Genomic DNA, 22130 nt, shown 5'->3' with positions numbered 1-22130 from the left:
AGAAGCCTTGTTGATGCTTTGTTTTTTGTTCTTGCCTTTTTTCGCCATGTGCCTGTTTTTTCTTAATCTAGTTTTGCTACGCTAAGTGTGATTTTTAGTTAGTTACTTTGTACTTTTCCTCTGACCACACTGAGTGAGATTTTTGGTTTTTGCATTGTTTTGCCCTCCTGGCCTTAAATAAAGACTCTTGGACTTTAAACCGCTCTGTATTCTGCAACTGTGTCCTCCCACACCACAAACCCTGACAGGAGTTTTCCATTATCATCAGTGAAGATGTGCAGGGCTCCAACAAACTCATGCTCGGGCTTTCGCCGTATGTGCTTTTTGGTTGTTTCTTTGACTTGGATCATTCCTTTGGATTTCATTGAAGCAGTCAGTCTAGAAGTTAGTTCAGCCATAGACATCACTTTAGGATTGGCAAAAAGCTCCACCCTGATGAACTGGAATAACTCATCAAATTATTCTTTTACAGCAGCTTCATACTGGGCTGAAGCACCATCAACATCATCACATTGATCACAGACTAACACATATTTAGGGACGTCCTGTTTTGTGTATAATCTGTAGCAAGACCTGTGCTAGTGTCCCTGAGCTGCTACAAGGTCTCTACTCATTATAGCCAGTATACTACTGTCCATTGTCTTTGTGGCTGCCCTTCGGATCTTTTCATCAGCTCGCAGTTCTCTACACTGTACCAATGGCTCTTCTATTTTGTCTACTTTTACACATTTGCCAGTTTTCTGACACAATATGCACTTGTCAAAAGTCATAGATTCTAAGTCGTGGTTCTAAATGCTCTCTTACATTCTTTCTCCTCACTACAACCACTAGCACATTGTTTTTCTTTTTTAAGAATGCCATCAAGAAGTTTCTTCATAGTGAAGATATTACAACACTTCCTGTGGTAGTAGAGTGAAGGATTCTGACCCTCAGGAAGGTCTTCCAATATTTCTAAAACCGGTGTGTGATTCTGTATCTGAGCTGCCCTGAGCAGAGTTTTCCAAGAGTCAACTCCTTGAAGTGAAATAAACTTGTCTTTGTCATCAGAGTAGTGGATGATGCATTCCATTTTTCGTTGCTTTGGATCTGGACCGTTATTTACTTGCTTAGTGGCCATGATAATTCAGTTAACTAGAAACAGAAACCATAATACTATGTACATTAACAGCTTACTTGATTTTGATATATTTACAAAACTGTAATTAAAAATCACTACGACTGCTTACCTCATTATGTCATGAGACATTACCTTACGCAGGAGCCTAGGATGATGTGTTCACCCTGTTTTAGTGCAAAGGTGGCGTTGCAAGAATCTTGCCAGTGCAAATACTGTACTTCATACAGATTAAACAGACTACCAAATGTAGTAATATATCAGATATATTAATACAATTATTTATTTAAGTTGTATAGTTGTAACCTCACTGTGAGCTAAATGATTATTCTATATTGCCACTGAGTTGAAGACATGCATAAAATGAGTGTAATCTCACTGAATCTGGTCTGCTTACTGTTTGGTCTGCTTTCTTAGAATAACTGTCCACCTGACATAAGCCCCTCAGAATGAGATAATATGGGTAAATTATACATTTCCTGAATCCTTAAGGCTGTTCCATACTCCGTGAGACAAAGAGCGGAGAACGCGCTCCACGGGTGGTAAGAGATAAATAAAAAAGGTCTTTTCCGCACTGAGGTACCATACTCCACGAGACGTGTGTGTGTGCAGAACTCCTCATACGGCCCGCCCACTAAACTATAAGGAAAGACTTTACTGAGTTTTTTAACACACCACAAGACTTGTGGTGTGTGGTGTGTGCCATGGCAAGAGGGCATTATACAGAGAGGTTGCCTGCAACAGCGTGAGATGTCTGGCGATGAGTTGTGAGAATGCGACATTAAAAGTAACAATAGCAAAGATTCAGTGTTTGTGCCTTTATGACCACATTTGCACATCTACTGTGTTCCAATGTGCCTGCGATACTTCAAACTGTCCGGTGATGAGCTGTGAAGATGCGACATTAAAAGTAACAATAGCAAAGATATACAGACATTGTTAACGAGCCTATTATGCCCGGGTATGTAGGAGTATATAGAATGGTAATAACAGTCACCATCTGGTATGTGTGAATGGCTGTCTGGAGTTATTGGTGACAAATCACCCTGACTTGCCTTTCTTTCTTTCTTTTATTGCTCATCATTCAAAACCGGTATGGTCTTATCTAAATCTGTTAAATCAGTGCTGTTTATACACCTACCTATATACCTGGAGAGGCTCTTGCGCTTCTCCACTTTCATCATGCCCACAATAAACTCCGACCAATCACAGCATGGTTGCCGCACAGCCTTGAAAGACAAAGTTCGTGGGCGTAACGTCTGCACGGGGAAAAAAGTTCTTTGTCTCGCGGAGTATGGATCCAGCTTTAGAGTCGTGCCAGTGTTGCAATGTTTGTATTTTGTATCTCTCATGCTTCCTGATGCCACAGGACAAAAAGACAAGAGATGATTTAGGCCAGGGGAGTCAAACGTACAGGCTTAGGCCCGCAAACAGGTTTAATCCGGCCCCCGAGATGATTTTGTAAGTAAAAAATAAGCTTGTCTCATATGTCTCATATACGTGCTGGCTACTACTCTTTTCAGACTATGAGACTGACGTGCTGCCTACTGCGGCTGTGGTTGCTCACAAACAAGTGAAATATGGTCCTTTTTTTAACAAAGACATCTACATTGCAGTATGTTAGTGAGAATATCTCTCATATGCGCTCTGACTACTGCACCAACAAAAATTCTTAATTTAACCTTTAGGAGTATGTACACACCTTAAAACTGCTGTGAAAATATGATATGTTAATACGTAGAGAAGATTGAAGCAAGGCGTCTGGACTTGTAGAGTTTTCTTGAAGACGTTTCGCTGCTCATCCAAGCAGCTTCATCAGTTCTAACTGTTTGGTGGGGAAACATGGTTTATATGTGGTTGCAGTGGGTCTGGGTAAAACTAACAAACAATAGCACTAAATGTTTCCATGGCTGCCTGGGCCAGGTGTGTCTAACGACTGGCTAATGACTGTGAGACTGCCGGAGGGGGACTGGTTGACAGCCCTATGTTCTTGCTGTGAGTATGTGCAGACTTCCTGGGAATGGATGGAATCACTGCATTGTATGTGGTAGAAAGATGATGTCTGAGGCCACCACCTCTGTTAAGGGAAGGTTTTTCCAGCTTAACATAGATGCTTCCTTGACTCCTCTTTCAAACCACCTTCTAAAATGTGAACATTGTTGTCCTCAAAGGAGTGTCCTTTCTCTTTGAGGTGGAGGTGAACAGCTGAGTCTTGTCCTGAGGAGGTGGCTCTCCTGTGCTGAGCCATTCTTCTGTGGAGTGGTTGTTTAGTTTCTCCAATGTATAGATCAGAGCATTCCTCACTGCACTGGACTGCATATATCACATTGCTGTGTTTCTCCCTGGGAATCTTATCCTTCGGGTGAACCAGTCTCTGTCTCAGTGTTGTCATCGGTCTGAAATGGACCGGGATGTCATGGTTGTTGAAGATCCTGCAGAATTTCTCTGATACTCCTGACACCTATGGAATGGAGATGTTCTTTCTCTGCCGGTTGTTGTCCTCCTTCTTCTTGTTGCTGGGGGGGTCTTGTTTTTGTGGCTTTGATGAGTGCCCACTTGGGGTAGCCACAGGTTTGCAAGGCCTTCCTGATGTGGTGTTGCTCCTTCTTCTTCCCCTCTGAGCTGGTTGGTACAGTTTGTGCTCTGTGCTGCAGGGTCCTGATGACTCCCAGTTTGTGTTCCAGTGGGTGGTGTGAATCAAACAACAGGTACTGGTCCGTGTGTGTGGGTTTCTTGTATACTTCCACATTGAGGCTCCTGTCCTCCTCAATATGTACTGTGCAGTCCAAGAAGGCCAGATTGTTCTCCCTGATGTCCTCCCGAGTGAACTTGATGTCGTTGTCCACTGCGTTGATGTGTTCTGTGAACCGTTCCACTTCATTGGTCACCCAGGTGTCATCCACATATCTAAACCAGTGGGTGGGGGTGGTTTCAGAAAAGGAACTCAAGGCTCTTCTCTCCACTTCTTCCATGTAGAGGTTGGCCACAATAGGAGACACAGGTGATCCCATCGCACAGCCGTGCTTCTGTCTGTAAAAGTTCCCATTGTACTGGAAATAAGTGGTGGTCAGGCAGAGGTCCAGCAGGTCACAGATGTGGTCTGGAATGAGGTTGGTTCTTTCCTTGAGTGTGCTGTCTTGTGTGAGGCACGTCCTTACCGTCTCTGTGGCTTCTGATGTAGGGATGCAGGTGAACAGGGAGGTGACATCAAATGAGGCCATAGTGTCGTCTGGGTCCATTTGGATCTTCTCTACCTTGTTCACAAAGTCCTACCAGTGGTGTCAGGAGTTCAGCCAAGTGCTTAGCCATGTTGTATGTGACTGAGTTTGTGCTGCTGACGATGGGTCTGAGGGGGACTCCTTGTGAATCTTGGGGAGTCCATACAGGCATGGAGTGGCTTCCCCAGGAAGCATACAATGCAGTGATTCCATCCATTCCCAGGAAGTTTGCACATACTCACAGCAAGAACAAAGGACTGTCAACCAGTCCCCCTCCGACAGTTTCATAGTCGTTAGGCAGTCGTTAGACACACCTGCCAGATCATCACAGGTAGTTATGGAAACATTTAGTGCTATTGTTTTTAAGTTTGACCCAGACCCACCCACTGAGGTCTGCAACCACATATAAACCATGTTTCCCACCAAACAGTTAGAACTGATGAAGCTGCTTGGATGAGCAGCGAAACGTCTTCAAGAAAACTCTACAAGTCCAGACGCCTTGCCTCAAAGTATATATTATGTAGTATGGTCAAGATGCAAAGTGGTCATACTACCACAAAGTCTTAAGCTGCATTCCAGGATGAGGAAAATCTGGTCTGATTTTTTTCACGTCTTTATGAACACACAAATCCAATCCACAATCCTGACTTTCAAATCAAGCACAGATGACCCGTGTTTGAGTCAACTATGAACGCTCGGCTGTGCTCGGGCATTTCTTTCTCATCCCACCCTTCGATAGCTCAGTTGGTAGAGCGGAGGACTGTAGTGAGACAATAAAACTGAAATCCTTAGGTCGCTGGTTCAAATCCGGCTCGAAGGAGAGACTTTTAACCCTCGAGAGTTTCATCATAATGTCACATCATTTAATCGATAGAGCCTTTTTAAAATTTGCTAGCTCTGCATCTTTGAACACAAAATCACCTACAAACAAACCAGCCTGTTTCCTTAAGGACCCACGGTGACATAGGTGTCACCGGTCCTTTAGGACCCCAATGGTACAGCAAATCAGTCATTAAGGAATATGACATGCAGTTTTTATTTAGTAAACAATGTTTAGCTTTTAATCTTAGTGAAACTGAGGGAAAATCGCTGCATATCAATTTACGATTAATGAATTCCTCGATAATTTGCATCCCTATTCTGACCTGGAAGATTGAGAAGATCGGACCAGTTGTATTTTGGAATATTTGAATGCTTTTTTGTGGAATACTTGATGCGGCCCAGCCTCACCCAGCCTCGACCCCCATCACCCCCCGGGTAAGTTGAGTTTGAGACCCCTGCTGTAGATCTTTGTTTAAAAAATGTAGTAGTGCATGCTGTTGTTTACTGAAACTTGGCTAACGGTGCTAACACTGGACTCTAACGTTGCTCTAAATGGATTTCAGTTGGCGAGGACAGACAGGACAGTGGAGTGCGGTCAGAGGAAAGGAGGGGGGCTGGTATTGTTTGTTAATGATGGTGTAATCCTGGACACATCACTGTCAAAGAACAGATCTGCAGTAAGGACATTGAGCTGTTAGCCATTAGCATGAGCGCTGATTGATTAATGATCTACTGTAGTGCTGTGTGAGTCCTCAGAGGACACTTCTGTCTTCATTTGAAGCTGGTAGGTACAAACTGCACCACTGCTAGCAGGAGCTCCTTTGTTCTACACCTGGACATCAGCTCACTCATTTTAACAACTGACAGACTCCATTTCTAGAAAGACAGACCATCTGGACAAGACAGGTCTCTGGTTCTCTTCCAGTCAGGTTTACTCACAGAGGAGGTTCCATGGTGTAATGGTTAGCACTCTGGACTCTGAATCCAGTGATCTGAGTTCAAATCTCAGTGGAACCTTTTGTTTGAACAGTTATCCTGGTGTCCTTTCTACACAGTTTAGTCTATGGAGAAGTCCACAGTCTGTTCATTGGTCCAGCTGTAGTCATTAATGGACTGAAGGCCATGAAGGAGGCTGTGGTGCTGAATCCTGCTGCTTGTGCTGGATGATCCAGTTATAACATGGAATCCTCTGCTGTCCATGCTGCTATGTCCTGCTAGTACTCATTATTCAGGAAACAAGAACAAGTATTAGGGAGTGCTCTCAAGTGCTCTCTAAGCAAAATAAAATAGCTTTGTTTCTATGGTGACCCCACAGGCTGCAACAAAACACCACTACAGGTGCTGGTCATATAATTAGAATATCATCAGAAGGTTGATTTATTTCAGTAATTCCATTCAAAAAGTGAAAGCTGTATAATGCAAACATTCATTCCACACAGACTGAAATATTTCAAGTGTTTATTTCTTTTAATTTTGATGGTTATAACGGACAACCAATGAAAACCCACATTCAGTATCTCAGCTGGATGGATGAGGATGGATGGATAATGTAGTGGACTCCCACCCAGCAGATCAAGTCCCAGAGGTTACAGCATCATTTATTAGCTGAGTTTCCCCTCAGGGAAGCTGCTGTTTACAAGCTGTTTACAGAGAGAAGCAAACAACAGTCAGCATCATCGTCCATAAAAACACATGACAATAACATGTGAGACAGAGAGTTTATGATCAGTGCTCCCCCTGCTGGTTAGGACATATGATGACATTTTTAAATGTACCAGTCAAAAGTCACTCAGTGGTTTGTCTTTGTTTTTATGACTTTCTACATTGTAGATTCATCCTGAAGACATCAGAGCTATGAAGGAACACATGTGGAATGATGTGGTGAACACAAAGTGTTAAACCAAGCAGAATATGTTTGATGTTTGACATTCTTCCAAGCAGCACCTGCTCTGTGGTGAAGGTGATCGGTGGAGGTGGGGAACCAGTAATTCCCAGGTGATGTCAGCCGAGGGGTCTGAGGATGAGGTGCGAGCAGGGCCATCTGGATGAGCTGTGGGAGAAGAGAGGGTGGGTGACGTGGCTGGTCGTTGTCGCTCAGCTGCTGAAGAGTCATTAGCAGGCTGAACTGGGGTCACTAAAAAAACTGATACAGCTCATTGGCCCTTTGCACACTGCCATTAACTCCACCCCTGCTGCTCCACCTGTAACCAGTGATGGTCCTCATGCCACTCCACACCTCTCTCGTGTTGTTTTGCTGAAGTTTCCACTCCAGCTTCCTCCTGTACTTCTCCTTGGCCTCCCTGATTTTTGTTCTCAGGTCCTTCTGTGTAGCTCTCACCTCCTGCCTGTCGCCCGCTTTGAATGCCTTCTTTTTTCTGTTTAAAATGGCTTTAATGTCCTTAGTCACCCATGGCTTGTTGTTGGGGTAACAATTCACTGTCCTAACTGGAACAACACTGTCCACACACAAGTTTATGTATCCAGTGATGCACTCTGTGATTCCATCAATGTCCTGGCTGTGGGGTTCACAGAGTGCCTGCCAGTCAGTCACTTCAAAGCAGTCCTGAAGTGTTGAAGCCTCCTCATTCCAAAAATAAATCCCTCCTCCACATAAAGTCAAAAGTTCTAAATGTGAGTCATTAAATGAGAGGTTCCAGCAGAAACGTCCAAACATCTGAAGAGAAGCTGAGAAGCCTGAGACACAGGGGCTGCAAGCTGTGCTTCAACTGTTCCTGTTTAGACAATAAGAACAGATCATCATCTTCATCACCCTCAATAAGAACAGATCATCATCTTCATCACCCTCATCACCTCTCACCAACCTCCCTTCATCTGCTTGGAGCCGCAGCCAGGCGGTGCCAGATCGTTCATATGGTGGCATATTAGTCATTCATTTATTGCCACATGTTTTCATTGAATGTTACATGTATTGATTTAATTTCTGCATTGTGGGTCAAATAAAGGTTTCCTCCATTTTAATTCATATTGATTCAGTTCACGCTGTGTTTATGTCTCCTTGTAGCTGACAGCAGCAACAACAGGGCTCAGTCTGTTTAACCACTGGATGTAGTGAAGTTTGTAGTTATCCAGAGAAGGACTGTGTGCTTTATGATTTGTATCTTAAGAGGAGATTTGCATATTAGGGATGAAATAAATACAGCATGAAATATAAATAAATAAATTGCAAATGTCCCTTTCGGGGCTCCATAAATGTTAATCCTAAAAAAGGAACATCCAGTGTGGACATACACAGTGAACATAAACTGCTATAATAACAACTTTAAAAACAATCAGACTAATTCCACTGTGATCCTTAGTAGCATTATCCATAATAAGATTGTCAGTAAAGAAAACAAATATAAACACACACACACTCTTCTCCCAGCTCTTATAAAGACGTCCGTCATAGAAGCAGAGTCCTACCGGAGCTCCAGAGAGACACAAACAGCAGCAGCACTCTGTGACCCATGTCCACTCTGTGTGTCCTCCAAACAGTCTTCCTCAGGTCTTTATCAGGACAGCAGTCAGAGGAAAAGGCAGAAAGAGCAGAGCTGATAAGTCACATGACTGATGCACTGACACGCTCTCTAGTCAGCTCTTCCACCAATCAGGCGCTGCCTCGCTGCTCATGCAGCCAATCAGGTTGTAGCAGTACATTTAAAGCTCTCCTCTCTCTGCTGTCAGCTGTCATTCCAGATCACCTTTGAGAGCTGCTCTGGAATGGTGGATGGATCTGAGTGGTGTTTTGGAGCTGACTAGAGAGCGTGTCAGTGCATCAGTCATGTGACTTATCAGCTCTGCTCTTTCTGCCTTTTCCTCTGAATCTTTTCATCTCATCAGTGTTCCGACCTCATACGTCCTGCATCAACATGAAGCTGCTGTTTATTCATGCATTTCTAACACACAGCTGACAGGTCCGTCACTCACCTGCAGTAAGGTATTGGATCTGGACTGGAAGCTGAGTGAGGAGAGAAGCATTCTGAAGGCTTCCAGTGACTGACGTGTGGATGTTGAATCTGTCTGAGTCCAGTGTTCAGCTCAGTCCAGCTGCTGCACACAGTGAGGAGCTGTGACTGCATCCAGCTCAGTCCTGCTATGAACTGTGAGTCTGAACTTTGGGGTCGACCCTGCAGGATCCTGCAAAGGCCCAACAGCCTGTTGCACTGACGCACAGGAAGCCTTTCCACAGTTGAAGCAGGCAGTGTGTGTGTCTGAAGCAGTGTATTGTGTGTGTGTGTCTGTGTGTTAGTGTGTGTCAGTGTCTATATTGTGGCCCTGTGTTGGCCTCTCAGGGAGTGTTGTGTTGTTGCTGCTGTCTCTCCCCTGTGTGTGCAGGAGGTTGCTGGGTGGAGCTGATCCTGAGCTTATGCAGCTCTCCTGTGCTGACGAGCTGGAGACGGTTTAAGAGTTCCCAGTCTGTTTGCTTCACTCTCTCTCTCCCCGTCTGGCCTACTAGGAGGGCTGCTCTCTCCAGCCTGCTGCAGGCATGGCGGTGTATTTTGTTTGCACATTTCCTTGTTTGTCAATTGTTGGTATACAACTACTGTTCTTTCTTCAATAAAATGGTCAAACGGTTAAAGTTGTGTTTGTCCTCCCCAATGTGTCACACTTTCTGAGCCGGTGTGACAATAAATGTGTGTGCATGTCTGTAAGAGTGTGTGTATGATTGTGTGTTGGTGTGTGTGTTGCGTCTATATGTGTGCATGTGTCTATATGTGTGTGTGTGTGTGTGTGTGCGTGTGTGTGTCTATATGTTTGTGTTATGTATGTGCGTGTGTGTGTGTATGTGTGTCTGTGTGTGTCAGTGTGTGTGTGTGTGTGTCAGTGTGTGTGTGGTCAGCCTTCATCCTTCCTGTCAGCAGAGCAAAGCTGTATCAGTGTCTCATCCAGGTCTCAGCTCCTCAGGCTTTCTTCAGAAGAGCTGTCACTGTTGGAGTATCTGTTGCACAAGTGCTGCACATATCTGATCTAAGTTCTTTCTGAATCCTCACATCTAAAGTTACAGAGAACTTTTACAAACTCCCTTCTTGTTGGCTGCTACAAGCCGACAGCCTCCACACATCAGAGGCCTGCACACCATGAGCTTCCTGCACTTCCTGCTGTTGATGACAGCTCTCTCTCCGATTGGGAGATTAGACTGATGTGACTGTGACATCATGACGTCACTATTCAGAGCCTGCTGTTTAACATGCTGCTCACAGAGAGACAGAAACAGCAGCAGCACTCTGTGAGCCAGGTCCACTCTACTTGGAGGAAGTAAAACGCCTCATTTCATCAAGATGGAGACACTAAAGAACACAACCAGCAGCTGTGACACATCAGCTTTTCCTCTTAATCTACTCAGTTCATGGATGTTCTGACACACGTCCTGCCTCGTGCTTCAACAGGAAGACTCATCAAGTTGATAGCAGCTTCAAAATAAGTGTGTATAAGTATTAAAACACTAAACTGTGACTTCAGTGAGTCTCCTTTATTTGAACTGATTCATAAAATGATCATAAACACATGACAAATGAAATCCATTCAAACTCTGAAGTTCACCTCATCATATCCCAGTGGCAGACAGAGCAGGCCCCCTGAGTGACAGCAAAGCAGTGAGCCCCCTGCTGGTGATCAGCTGCATGTACCAGAAGCAGACAGAGATTTCTGATATGATGTTAAAGGTGTCACAGAGGAGGATCCGACTGTCTGACCTCTGATTCTTCTGTCAGCATCAGACACATCACAGTTTGATCAGTTTTCAGATCACACACAGCAGCATCAGTAACACTGAGCAGACATTACACACTCCATCAAACACACACACACACTGCTCACTTATAACAGGGATAATAAGTAAAGTTCTTTACAATAAATTCACATTCACATTTTATTATCACTTCACACATGGCACAGTATATATGGCAGAGAGTTAAAGGTGGAATATGTAGTCAGAGTTAATACCAAATATTGACACTAGGTGGCAGCACTTCAGCCTCCATCCACTGCTGCACTACCAGCACCACTCTCAGTGCTTTTTGTTTCCATTGACTGTACAACATGATTCAATCCATGTTATTTATATGACAAACTATGTGTAGTGTTTCTATGGCTGTGTCTCATTTCAGGGTCTGCATCCTTCGGAGTGCGCATTTTAAGGCCGCTTACGTCACAAAGCTGCGCGAAGGCTGTCCCAATTCGCCAAAAGTCGAAGGGTCCTTCAAATGCGTCCTCCAAATGCGTCCTCCTTTTGCCTGAATTTGGAGGACGCACCGCTACCATCCTTCGTGGCCTTAAATATCCCACAATGCTTTGCGGGCCTACTTTTTGTCCAATAGTACGATGACGGACCAAGCGAGCGGCAGCGGCACCGGCAGGAGTGCCGAATTCACATTTAAATGTAAGTACAGAGCAGTAGTTCGAGAGTTTTAAAATGCTAGTAGTGACAGCGGCATTAAAAAAATGAGTTTTATATTTACAAACATGACGTCCTGTTGATACGAGGCGCTGTAAACTAAACGTTTTGATTGAATGTTGTTTCTGGACTGTGTACTGTAGTATAGTATAAAGTATAGTTCACGTGAGGAGCAATATTATCGTTATTATATCAAACGGTCATTCTGCCTGTTGTCATTTTGTTGAAGGAGGAGCAGAGAGAAACAGAAGAAACCTGACAACTGATAACGGAGGAGATGAGACTGGAGAGGGAGGGAGAGAGAGAGAGAGAGAGAGAGAGAGAGGGGGAGAGAGAGAGAGAGAGAGAGAGAGAGAGGGAGGGAGGGAGAGACAGGAGAGAGAGAGAGGGAGGGAGAGGGGGAGGGAGAGAGAGAGAGAGAGGGGGAGAGAGGGAGAGCAGAGAAAGAACGGACAGACCTCAGCTCATACAGAGGATGGTGGACAGCAGTGATTTTATGTTCTGTGTTATTTAAATGTTACTTATTAAATTAAAGGATGATATTAAATCGTTCTTGTCTCTGTGTTCTTAAACTCTTCTAACCTTGTTACATTATGTGTTTCATCACCTATTTATAATTTAAGTAAACTTTTGAACAACTTCTCAGTGGCCACAGTAAATCATTTATTGTGTGTGTGTTGTGTTATGTACAATATTTACAAAGACACAGTTTGAACATTTCTAACTATTTACCAGTGGGCATTATGAAAATGTACAGTTTATTATTTATAAAAGATCAGCAGAAAATACTATTCACAAAGAACATATATATAAATGTTTGGCTGAGCAGGAGTCCTTGGTGCTGCTGGACTGGATGATGCCACGGTGAAGACCTTGGAGTCCTCTGGCTGTGAGTGGGACATCATCTGGGGGAGGGGGGTGTCTGTCTCCTCTGTCCACCACATCGTCCATCAGGGTTTGCAGAGCGGACGATCGGCGGCTGCCATGTTACTAAAGATGTTTTTAAAAAGGGCAAAAATAAAAATAATAACTTCAACAGAGCGGCTTCCAACGCAGCTTAAAATATGAAAAGCTATAAAATATGTATCCTCACCCTCCAAAGGTGATGATGGTCAGTACACCTCCTCCAGGACAGACAGCTGGTCCTGCAGGGAGCCCCACTCTCCTCCACCCAGCAGTAATTCTCTGGTGTAGTGACAGACCTGATGCTTAATGACACATTAAAGCAGTGCTTTCAGGGTTATTTGCAGGGTTCTTACACATTTAGCTATTTATTTAAAGTATTAAAATTACAAACAGACCCTGTATCAAGTCTTACGATTGAATCAAATATAGATTACATTTAATCATATTTGTCTATCTACTGGTTATATATCTAGCGTTTGCTCAGTAACTGGTATATTAATTATGATCAATAATATGGTTAAACAGCAGCTTACCGTCACCTCCCCACTGCGCTCTCCCAGCCTGAAGAAAATGAGCCGTCACAGGTTTTGCTGCTGCTGGAGCCGCCTCTCCTCTTCCTCCAACAACAAATAAATATATTAAAATATTCCAAATGTCTAAATCCACACTGTTGTCCCGCTTGTTGTGTAGTCCGTGTTGTGTCGCTGTCGCTGCTTTTGTTTTTCCCGGGGCAAAATTTATGACGTCGCGCCACAATCAGGAAGTGCTTTGAAGGCCAGACCGTCCCATTTACCAATGGTGGAGGATCCTCCGGAGGATCCTCAGGAGGACGCGGCCTCCTGAGACCGCGTAGGCTGCGTCCTCCGAAGGATGCAGACCCTGAATTGGGACACAGCCAGTGTAACAATGGAACTGTTAGAATGATGGTGCGGCTCACACAGGTGTGTGTGGTTGAGGTTAATCAGTGCAACAATGTCAGCTTCTCTCTACAGACTGTGAGAGAAACAGTCTGACTGAAGACAGGAGGAGGCAGAAATGTCACTGTGTGGATGTCAGCTGCCAGAAAACACCACAGAAGAAGAAGAGGCAGAGGAAGAAGAAGAACAGAGAGGGGAAAGTGTTTGTGGTGACAGTGGATTGGAGTAAAGCTCAGCTGCTACAACAGAACAGTTTCTGAACACATGTGTAGCCACCAAAACTACACCTGGTACAACAAAGGATCACAGTGAGTGGAGGACCAAGGCTGGAACCAGAGGACCAGAGCTGAGCTCTGGAGGCCAGAGAAGTCCTCCTGATTGAAGCTGAAATGAAACAGTCAAGATGTGAGTGAAGTCCAGACTTTCTGCTTTAATTCAAGTGTTTGGACAAAAGTGTGGCATTAACCATTCGGGAGCTGTAGACATTTTCATACACACACATTTCTGCTGGCTCATATATAATGGAACAAAGGGCTGACAAGCAGCTGCATGTCCAGGTGAGTCCTGTTCCTGGTTCCTCCATGACTAATCCAGCAGATCAAAGTCCTGGAGGTGGTTCTGAGTGCTACATTTACATTTGGTAGCTGTTCACTGGAGCTCTGAACCCTTCATCAGGTGTGCCGTGTGGAATGATCCCATCACACTTCATCGGTATGAAGCGTGTTATTGAGTTATGGTAAGAATATTAATCTCATCAAGCTTGTTTTACATTAGATTTTATATCTCATTTTAGGAAGGTATGGTAAGTTTTTCTTGATATTTCAGCTAATTTTGAGGTAAAAAGAACCAGAAACAGATGAAAACATGTTTTATAATAAATCCCAGTGGAGCAACAAGACTTATTATAAGAGTAAGAGCATTCACACAACTCCTCAATTTAAGAAAAACTAAACAAGAACAATGAACACTTTTTATTATTTCATTGCTGCCATCTGTACCTGACCTGGTTCATATCCAGCATCTTGTTAAAATGACAGCAGACTGGTCTATAGAACATACAAATAATACAAATAACATGCTGTAAATGTACATTGTCCACAAACAGAACAAAATGACCCAAAATGGCAAAAAATGAAATGACCCTTGCTTCACCTGCACCCTGAATCACAATGTAGCAAAGAACATGCTTGTTCAGTATACTGCAGCATCAGCATTTGACTGACTGTTGATCTGCTGTTTCAGATTAGTGTTACTGTTATTTTCATACAGAAAGAACAATCACGAAACAACGAAAACCACCGAGGCAAACCGATTAAAAACTGCACCTGTTACAGCCTCTCAGATGAGGCTCTGTGTAGCCCAAGCACAGCTGCCAGGTAATATTTTGTGGGGACATGTCACATCCTTGTGAGTAGAACTATAACAGGGAGTGGAATCTAACAGATCCTCAGATGTTATGAGTTCAGTTGCTTGTGCCATGTTTGGCCTCTCTATTGAATATGCCATGTAATTTCTATCATAGCAGACAGTATTATGCTGCTGCAGCTCAAAACAATATAACGACCAGTTAATTACACAGATGTTGCTCACGAGTCCAAACTCAGGTAAATCACTGGAATTAACAGCAGTTACAAGTAATGTCTTCTCCGTACATATTTATTACCATTTAGATGAATCCATTCAACAGACACTGCATTGTTTGTGTCATCATTTCCGAGGAAAGCCCTTGTTTTTCTTTCAAATATGACATGCTGCGTATTTCTGAAGTTGGTCCCGATGCACACTCATTGAAAAACATTGGGTGTTCAGGATGACTTACATTTTGACAACACTCATACATTTGATTATGCCTTACTAAAGACCTTTGCAGCCCACTGTTTGAAAAAACAATGTATTGATTCAAACCTCATGCACATGTGACGGACCATCGGTCCCAGGAGTTCTATCTGCGATGGAGCATGAATCAGATATAAATATTGTTATCAGGGAAAAGACATTTCAGATGTTTTAAATGTCTCTTTAACCTGCTAATTGTCTGTAGACCAATGACAGGAGCAAACAACATCTGAACACTTTCTATGAGTTCAAGGATGAATTTGTAGTACTCAGTATCTGTAGCTGTATCAATAATAAATGAACAGTCATTTGGCCTGAGGATTGCTTCAGTTTACTGTCACTTGAAGCTAATGTGCTGTAAGCTATAGGGCTTGGTTTGTGTCTGACATCAAGCGGAGAGTAGGGAAATCCAGTTAATGCAGTATTGAGGGCATCCAAGTCTAGTTGACCTAAAAGAACTGAATGTTTAACACACACTTTATTTCTGATGGAGCAATGCCTTCAAGAATTACATGCATCATATCCTGAGGTGTTTGTTCAATCAAGTTAAAGGCTGGAAATTCTACCAGCTTGCTCTTCCTGTTGATGCCAAATGTAGTCTTTAAACTGTTCCTAAGATCCTCTGTATTTGCTTCTCAATGTCACTGCACTGCCGAACATGTCTTTCTAGTGTCCTTAGTTCAAAGTTGTCTTGGTCGAAATACATTTGCGTGTCCTTAAATGAATATTCACACTGCCGGCACTTACTCTAGGCGAAACCAACAGCCTCTTTAAATCCACAAAGCTCCTGTTGTGCTAAGGTGTCTCCACATATCGACACTAATGCTCCAGATATTTCACGTTCACCAGCTGCAGTCTGAATATTAACACCATCATATAGCATTTTCAAGTCCTCATACAACCTGCCCAAAATTCCATCCACTCCACAATCAGACAACTCACTCTTCTTTGCAACAGCCAGTAGACGGATTGCAGCAGGTTTTGATCTATATTTTGGATGAATGTTTCCTAATGTATAATAAAACATCAGCAACTTATTCTGGGAAGCATGAGATCCAAGTGCATTGCAGATTTCAAATAATGATCTGTAAAGCAGAAGGTGGGGCTGAAAATAAAGGCTGTGATTTCATGAGCTCTCCATCTATGATGTCATAGAGAGAGCCACTTCTGTATTTTGGTGGCTCATCTGTCAGTTCTAACACTTTTGGATGGGACAATAACTGTTCTGAACTTGTAATCAGAGGTATGTATTGAAAACATTCAGGAACTGTGGCAAGAACCCTTTTTGTCCCTTTTTCCTGCAGCAGGCGGTATAGCCAACAGAAAGCTCTGACTCCACACACTTGACATTGTTCTTAATCACATTGTCCTGCCTGTATGCTGTCCAAACAGATGTGAATGGATCCTCAATCCGGTCCAATACTGCCAACGCTTCCTTTTCAAGTTCACTTCCCTGATGTTGAAATACAGTTTGTAGCTGACTCCTCAGACTAGTCACCAACAGAGCTTGATATCGCTGCATTGCTGCCAAGACATCATTCACACCTCTGCAGAACAGACAAGAAATAAGAGCAAATTAAATACAAGCAGTCCATGTTTTTAATTTATTAGCATGCAATCTCTATTACAAAGTGTATTATATTAACATCCACACAATGATGCTATTTAACTCATTATTAAGGCATTCAAAGTACATTCAAATCCTAATTAGATAGCAGAGAGCAAATACAAGGAATTATTAAACATCACATCTCATAGAGAAATATGACTAATGACTAATAGGGTCACTGTAAATGTATTTTTTATTTTCAATATATATACACAATATTTGAAACACAATGTTTTCAATTGCAGGCATCAGCCCAGATGTGCACCATTCAGTGAGAGTTAGGCTTGTCCTTGACATGCAGATAATCAACAGGGCCACAAATCAAAACAGATGTAATAATGTTGTATGTAGACAGACCTGTGAAAGATGGTGCTTTCTCTTGCAGTCAACATAACAGCAGTAGCTTGTCTGGTCAGACGGTTACACCTGATGTCCTCCTTAAAAAGAAAATCACTGTTCCTCCACACAAAACATGATGCTGTTATTAAACTGGACAGGACTCACCTCTGACTGACTTGATGCAGAGAGTCTACAGGAAGACATGACCCCCTGTTTCCAGCACTGCTTCATCCGTTCGCTCACTGGTTTCCCCCGTCGCTCAGCTGGACTGTATGCCCACACGGTTCTGTTCACCTGATGAAGCTGCTGTTGTCTTCTCTCCCTGTGAATGGTTGCTGCCATGTTCAAGGTGTTCGCGGTGGTTTCTTCCAATGTGACCATAGTGAGTTGTAGACTCCATATTCTTTGGTGCATCCATCAATTCCACAAACAAAGTCCGGACTACGACTATGAGCAGTATTTATATGACTCAGTAAAGACTTGAGAGTGAGAGCTACAAACACAAAGCAGATAACACAGCGCCAAATCATTCCCTGTTTTTAGCCTTAGCTAGCAGCTAGCTGCCTGCTCTGCATGAAGCCGACCTGCTGACACGTCATGATGAAGGTACGTACCACAATTCCATGTCTTATAACAACAGAAACCACTTACTATTTATCAATTATCCAGATATGCCGATATATTATGAAGCAATATGACCTTATTTACGTAAATATAGTTTGTAAAAATGCAAATTAATCGTATTTAGGCTTAGTGCCCCTCCCGCTCCCTCTTGGAATATGGTACATTCCACCTGTCGTTTTTTTTCCACTTGGAGTCCGTGAAGCTAAACTTTAAGCTAGAGGTTACCTGCTGCTGCTGTGAAATCATAATTCTCAACAAACTGTGGATGTCAGACTCATAAAATGGACAAACTGGACGAGGTTACACCTGCCACAGTCAGAGGTATGCTACAAGGGTTACTTTGATGTTGTGCTGGTGTTAATGGTGAGTTAATGTAGTTAGCCTAGCTTAACAAGTTGTGGATTCGCGGCTAAAGTTTAGCAGCTAAAACACATAAAACGGGCTAATCTAGTAATAGCTTATGTCTCATTGAGCTGTGGGGCCATTCTCTCAATGTCAAGGACTGTAAACACTGAAAATACAGCAACAACTGGTCATTTGTAAGACATGAATACATGATGTTAAGTTCACATACTACTCTTGAAGTAGAAGTAGCAAGAAATAAAAAATGTGGAAACAGGTGCTGACAAAATATCCTCACCTACTATGTAAAAATCTGAAGGAATTTAATGATAACCTCTGTTTCTTGGCCCTGACTAACTTTTCTGTTTTACAGCTGCTAATATTGGAGAAGACTTGATCCCATCGCTTTCCCGAGATGACGTTAAAGACCTCTTTCCTGGTCCTGAACATTTCTGGAGGCGCCGGGCTATATGGCTTGTAGTGAATCAAAATGAAAAGGTCAGATCTGTCTGTCACAGTATAACAGGACTGATAAACAGCACATGGTTCAATATCACTATCTGTTTCAAATACATTTTTTAAAAGTTATAAGTGTTTTTTTCATTCCCCAAAATGATAATGTGACTATGACAAAAATGCTCAATAAATGTTTGTGTTAATGTGTTTTAGGTGGATACTGCTCTGGAAATTCATCAATCTCCCCCACTGGAGGCAGTGACCTTTCAAAAGAGGAGGCAAATACTTCTAAATTTGTGACTATGTCCAACCCAGAATACATGGTGTTCACGGACAGTGAGCTTGAACAGGTGCGACGCTCCTACTTCGAGCAGAAAGGACTGGGAACTGAGCACAATGTGACCTTATCCAAGGAGCTCTTTTGCCGACTCATAAGAAACACTATGACTGATATGATCTCCATCGCAAGAGCCACAGAGGACTCCAGATACCCTGCCAAACATGAGGTGCAACCAAAGTTCCACCTTCCAAGAAACCACGGCAAGAAGTCAGTTCTGGAGATTCCAGTGCATCCACCATTATTCTGGAACATTCACCTGTTAGTTCCATGGGCATCCCAGTGTCACCTAGAGCCAGCACCCCAGTGCAAAACGGGACAGCAGTGATGAAGAATGTATGTATTGTATTAAATATAATTGTCGATGAGTTCATTCATATGGCACATTCTGGACATTCACCAGCTTTGGAATGTTTCACTATGTGTCCAAGAGTGTCTGTACTCTGGTCCAATATTTTACTTTTATATCAAGCAACACAAACATTAATGAATTAATGCTACCTCTTACTCAGTTTATTATACTGACAACTTGCTTGTTTGAATATCTCATGTCCTCTTTCCATCATAATGTCCCTGTAATGTCTTCAGCTTGTTCAGTTGATGTCTGGACAGCCAGAAAATCCAAGCAGGACACTACAAGACCCTCCAAGAAATGTACAAGTCCAAAAAGCCAAACAAAGCTGCAGTAACTCAATTGCTGAACCTTGAATCCGAGTCTCGAAGACGCTTCATCACCTCTGACGTCTTAAAGGATTCTAGAGGCTTACCCTTGTTTCAGGGAACTGGATCACGTAAGTAATGTTGGTCCCACTTAGTTCACATGGCTCAGTTTGTAGCCTGACATAAATAGCATAATGTTCATATGTCTCACACATTATAGATTTGTTAAGCCTGATGGTGAATCATTTTAGATAGAATGTTAGACTTTTTTTAATTCTTCACTGAATCTGTTTTTCAGGTGCTTGACGAGCTGCAGCCAATTATCCAACCAACCAACTTCCAGCACATATCAGAGATGCAGAACAGATGGAAAAGCTTCTACTCAAAGGTCCAGTTTTATGGTGTGATGAAGAAGGCCATGAAGCCTCCAAAAACTTTGAATGGAGGTGAAGTCATGATACATTTAGTTCTTTTTACATAATAATGTCTCAGTTATTTATGTTACAGTTACTTATAGTACCACGTTGTATTGTGCCTTTTCCATTCAACCAGTGGAGCATATCACAGCTGTCTTCAGAGCCCTGCCACTGCTCTGTCCGTCCAGCACTATGCCACCAAAGAAACTGGGCTCAAGCAGCCAGGCTCTTTTCCATGTCCTTTCGGTGAGATTGTTCATAATATATTCCTGTTTTTCATACATTTTATATTTAGTTTAGTTACTTTGAGATAAACTTTGATCATTTCCAAAGTTCCAGGGGAAGGGGAAGTGTTTTCTACAGTGTGCTTAATGTAGTACTGACTTCATTGGCTCTAGCTGTGCTGCATTTAGCATTTGCAGTGCTGAATGCTAAGGGGATTTATTGTGACCATAGAATTTCACTAATGTCCTCATCCAGGTCAAAGTTCTGTTTTTCTAATCTTCTTCATTTATTTGTGTCATCCAGACTTCTGAGGATCCTGATGGGTTCATGCGGCAGCGGGGCCTGTCTTCTCCTGTTCTGCTTGTTTCTGAGGACAACTGCATGATCGCCGTTGGAAACACTCCAGTGAGCACCTTCACCATGGACAGACTTAATGAGGGACTTCTCTACCTCATGGCATATTACTATGCCCTGCACATACCCAAAGTGCATTTCTACACTCCTGTCAGTACTGCAAACAGAGGTACACAACCATTCAGTCCACGAGCAGGATTTGACCCCCCACTACAAAGAAGCGATTGGTGAGTGGAAGTCCTTCCCTGAGTGAGTGAGCCCCTTTGTTTGTAGAAGCTTGTGTTTGATTTTCAAAGAAAAGTTCATCACATTCGTCACATTTGTTGTTGATGTTTTTTGGAATGTGGAAGTGGTCCGGTTTTGAATTAAATACAATATATTGAATGAAAAACTTTTGGTGTCTTGATTTAAGACAACTTCACTTATATTTGTTATACTGTTTTAAGGAATGATGTCTTATTTTAACTACATTTGTGCAGATTAAGGTGTCATTTCCTAAAGGTAATTTAGTAGATAGACTTAAATTCTAATTTTAAGTTACTTAATCTTAAATTAGTGGTTTTTCATTTCTGGTTTTAGAACAAAATGGATTAATTGAAGGTTTTCTGTCATGTTTTAAGTTGCATTTTAGTCTTACAGAGCCAAGAATTTTGTGCCTATTTTAAGAATTCTTGTCAATGTCTGGAGTACATCTTCCAAATCACAACGGTTACAGCACCTCTGATTGACCCCACACCCCTGTGAATCACCCAGGAAGGGGAAGACCTTAACACACATGGAGGAGGCACATGTTAGCCCCAGTGGCCTAATGGATAAGGCACTGGCCTCCTAAGTGCACCTGTGTGAAAATGCATCTCAATGTTTTCCCTAAAGAAGCAAAGTCCACATGTCGGTGTGTCTCAGCAGCTCACTGTTCATGAGCACTATGCTGCACTGAACTGATATACACTCTAAAAACTATAAGCAGGCTCTACTCAACGTCTGTGGTGAAACATTTTTACACTTCAAAATATTAAGTAAACATGAAACTAATTATGTCACTTCTTTCATTATGAGTTAAGACTTCATTAAACTCACAGTGATGTATCCAGACTTCATAGTAAAGCCTTTCTTCTTCATGCCTCCTCCCACCTTACCCATTAAGCACATGTGTTTGTTACCAACAGCATGATTGTACCAACCAGTTCAGAGGGGAAGAAGAAGGAGCAACACCACATCAGGAAGGTCCTGCAAACCTGTGGCTACCCCAAGTGGGCACTCAGCAAAGCCACAAAAACAAGACCCCCCAACAACAAGAAGGAGTTCATCAAACATCAAATGATCAGTTAACCATACGCCTTACCAAACAGAAAAGTTTACAAATGATCCACTATTGTAGCTCTGTAGTAAGACGCATGAGCTCAGGACATTTTCAGCAGTACAGTTGCTCTGTTCTAGTTCACCATTTTGTCTGGCTCTCTGCTTATGTTCTGCTTTGATTCCAAATACAAACATCCAAACATTTGCAATGTATATGCTGCACTAACCTCAAACATTCTGTTCAGAAATAAACAAATGCATT

General features: G+C 42.6%; 2 non-coding genes across 2 annotated transcripts; both read left to right on the top strand.

The window, feature by feature from the left end:
• The first annotated feature begins 5061 nt into the window (after positions 1–5061).
• Positions 5062–5152, top strand: trnay-gua (transfer RNA tyrosine (anticodon GUA)). The gene is given in 2 exon segments: positions 5062–5098; positions 5117–5152. It is a non-coding gene; the product is annotated as a tRNA-Tyr (tRNA).
• Positions 5153–6099: 947 nt separating this feature from the next.
• Positions 6100–6171, top strand: trnaq-cug (transfer RNA glutamine (anticodon CUG)). Its single transcript has one exon. It is a non-coding gene; the product is annotated as a tRNA-Gln (tRNA).
• Positions 6172–22130: the final 15959 nt, after the last annotated feature.

The sequence above is a fragment of the Parambassis ranga genome, unplaced genomic scaffold (assembly GCF_900634625.1).
Source record: "Parambassis ranga unplaced genomic scaffold, fParRan2.1 scaffold_37_arrow_ctg1, whole genome shotgun sequence".
Taxonomy (NCBI): Eukaryota; Metazoa; Chordata; class Actinopteri; family Ambassidae; genus Parambassis; species Parambassis ranga.
Note: the sequence above shows the minus strand (reverse complement) of the source record. Positions and strands in the feature narration are given on the sequence as shown.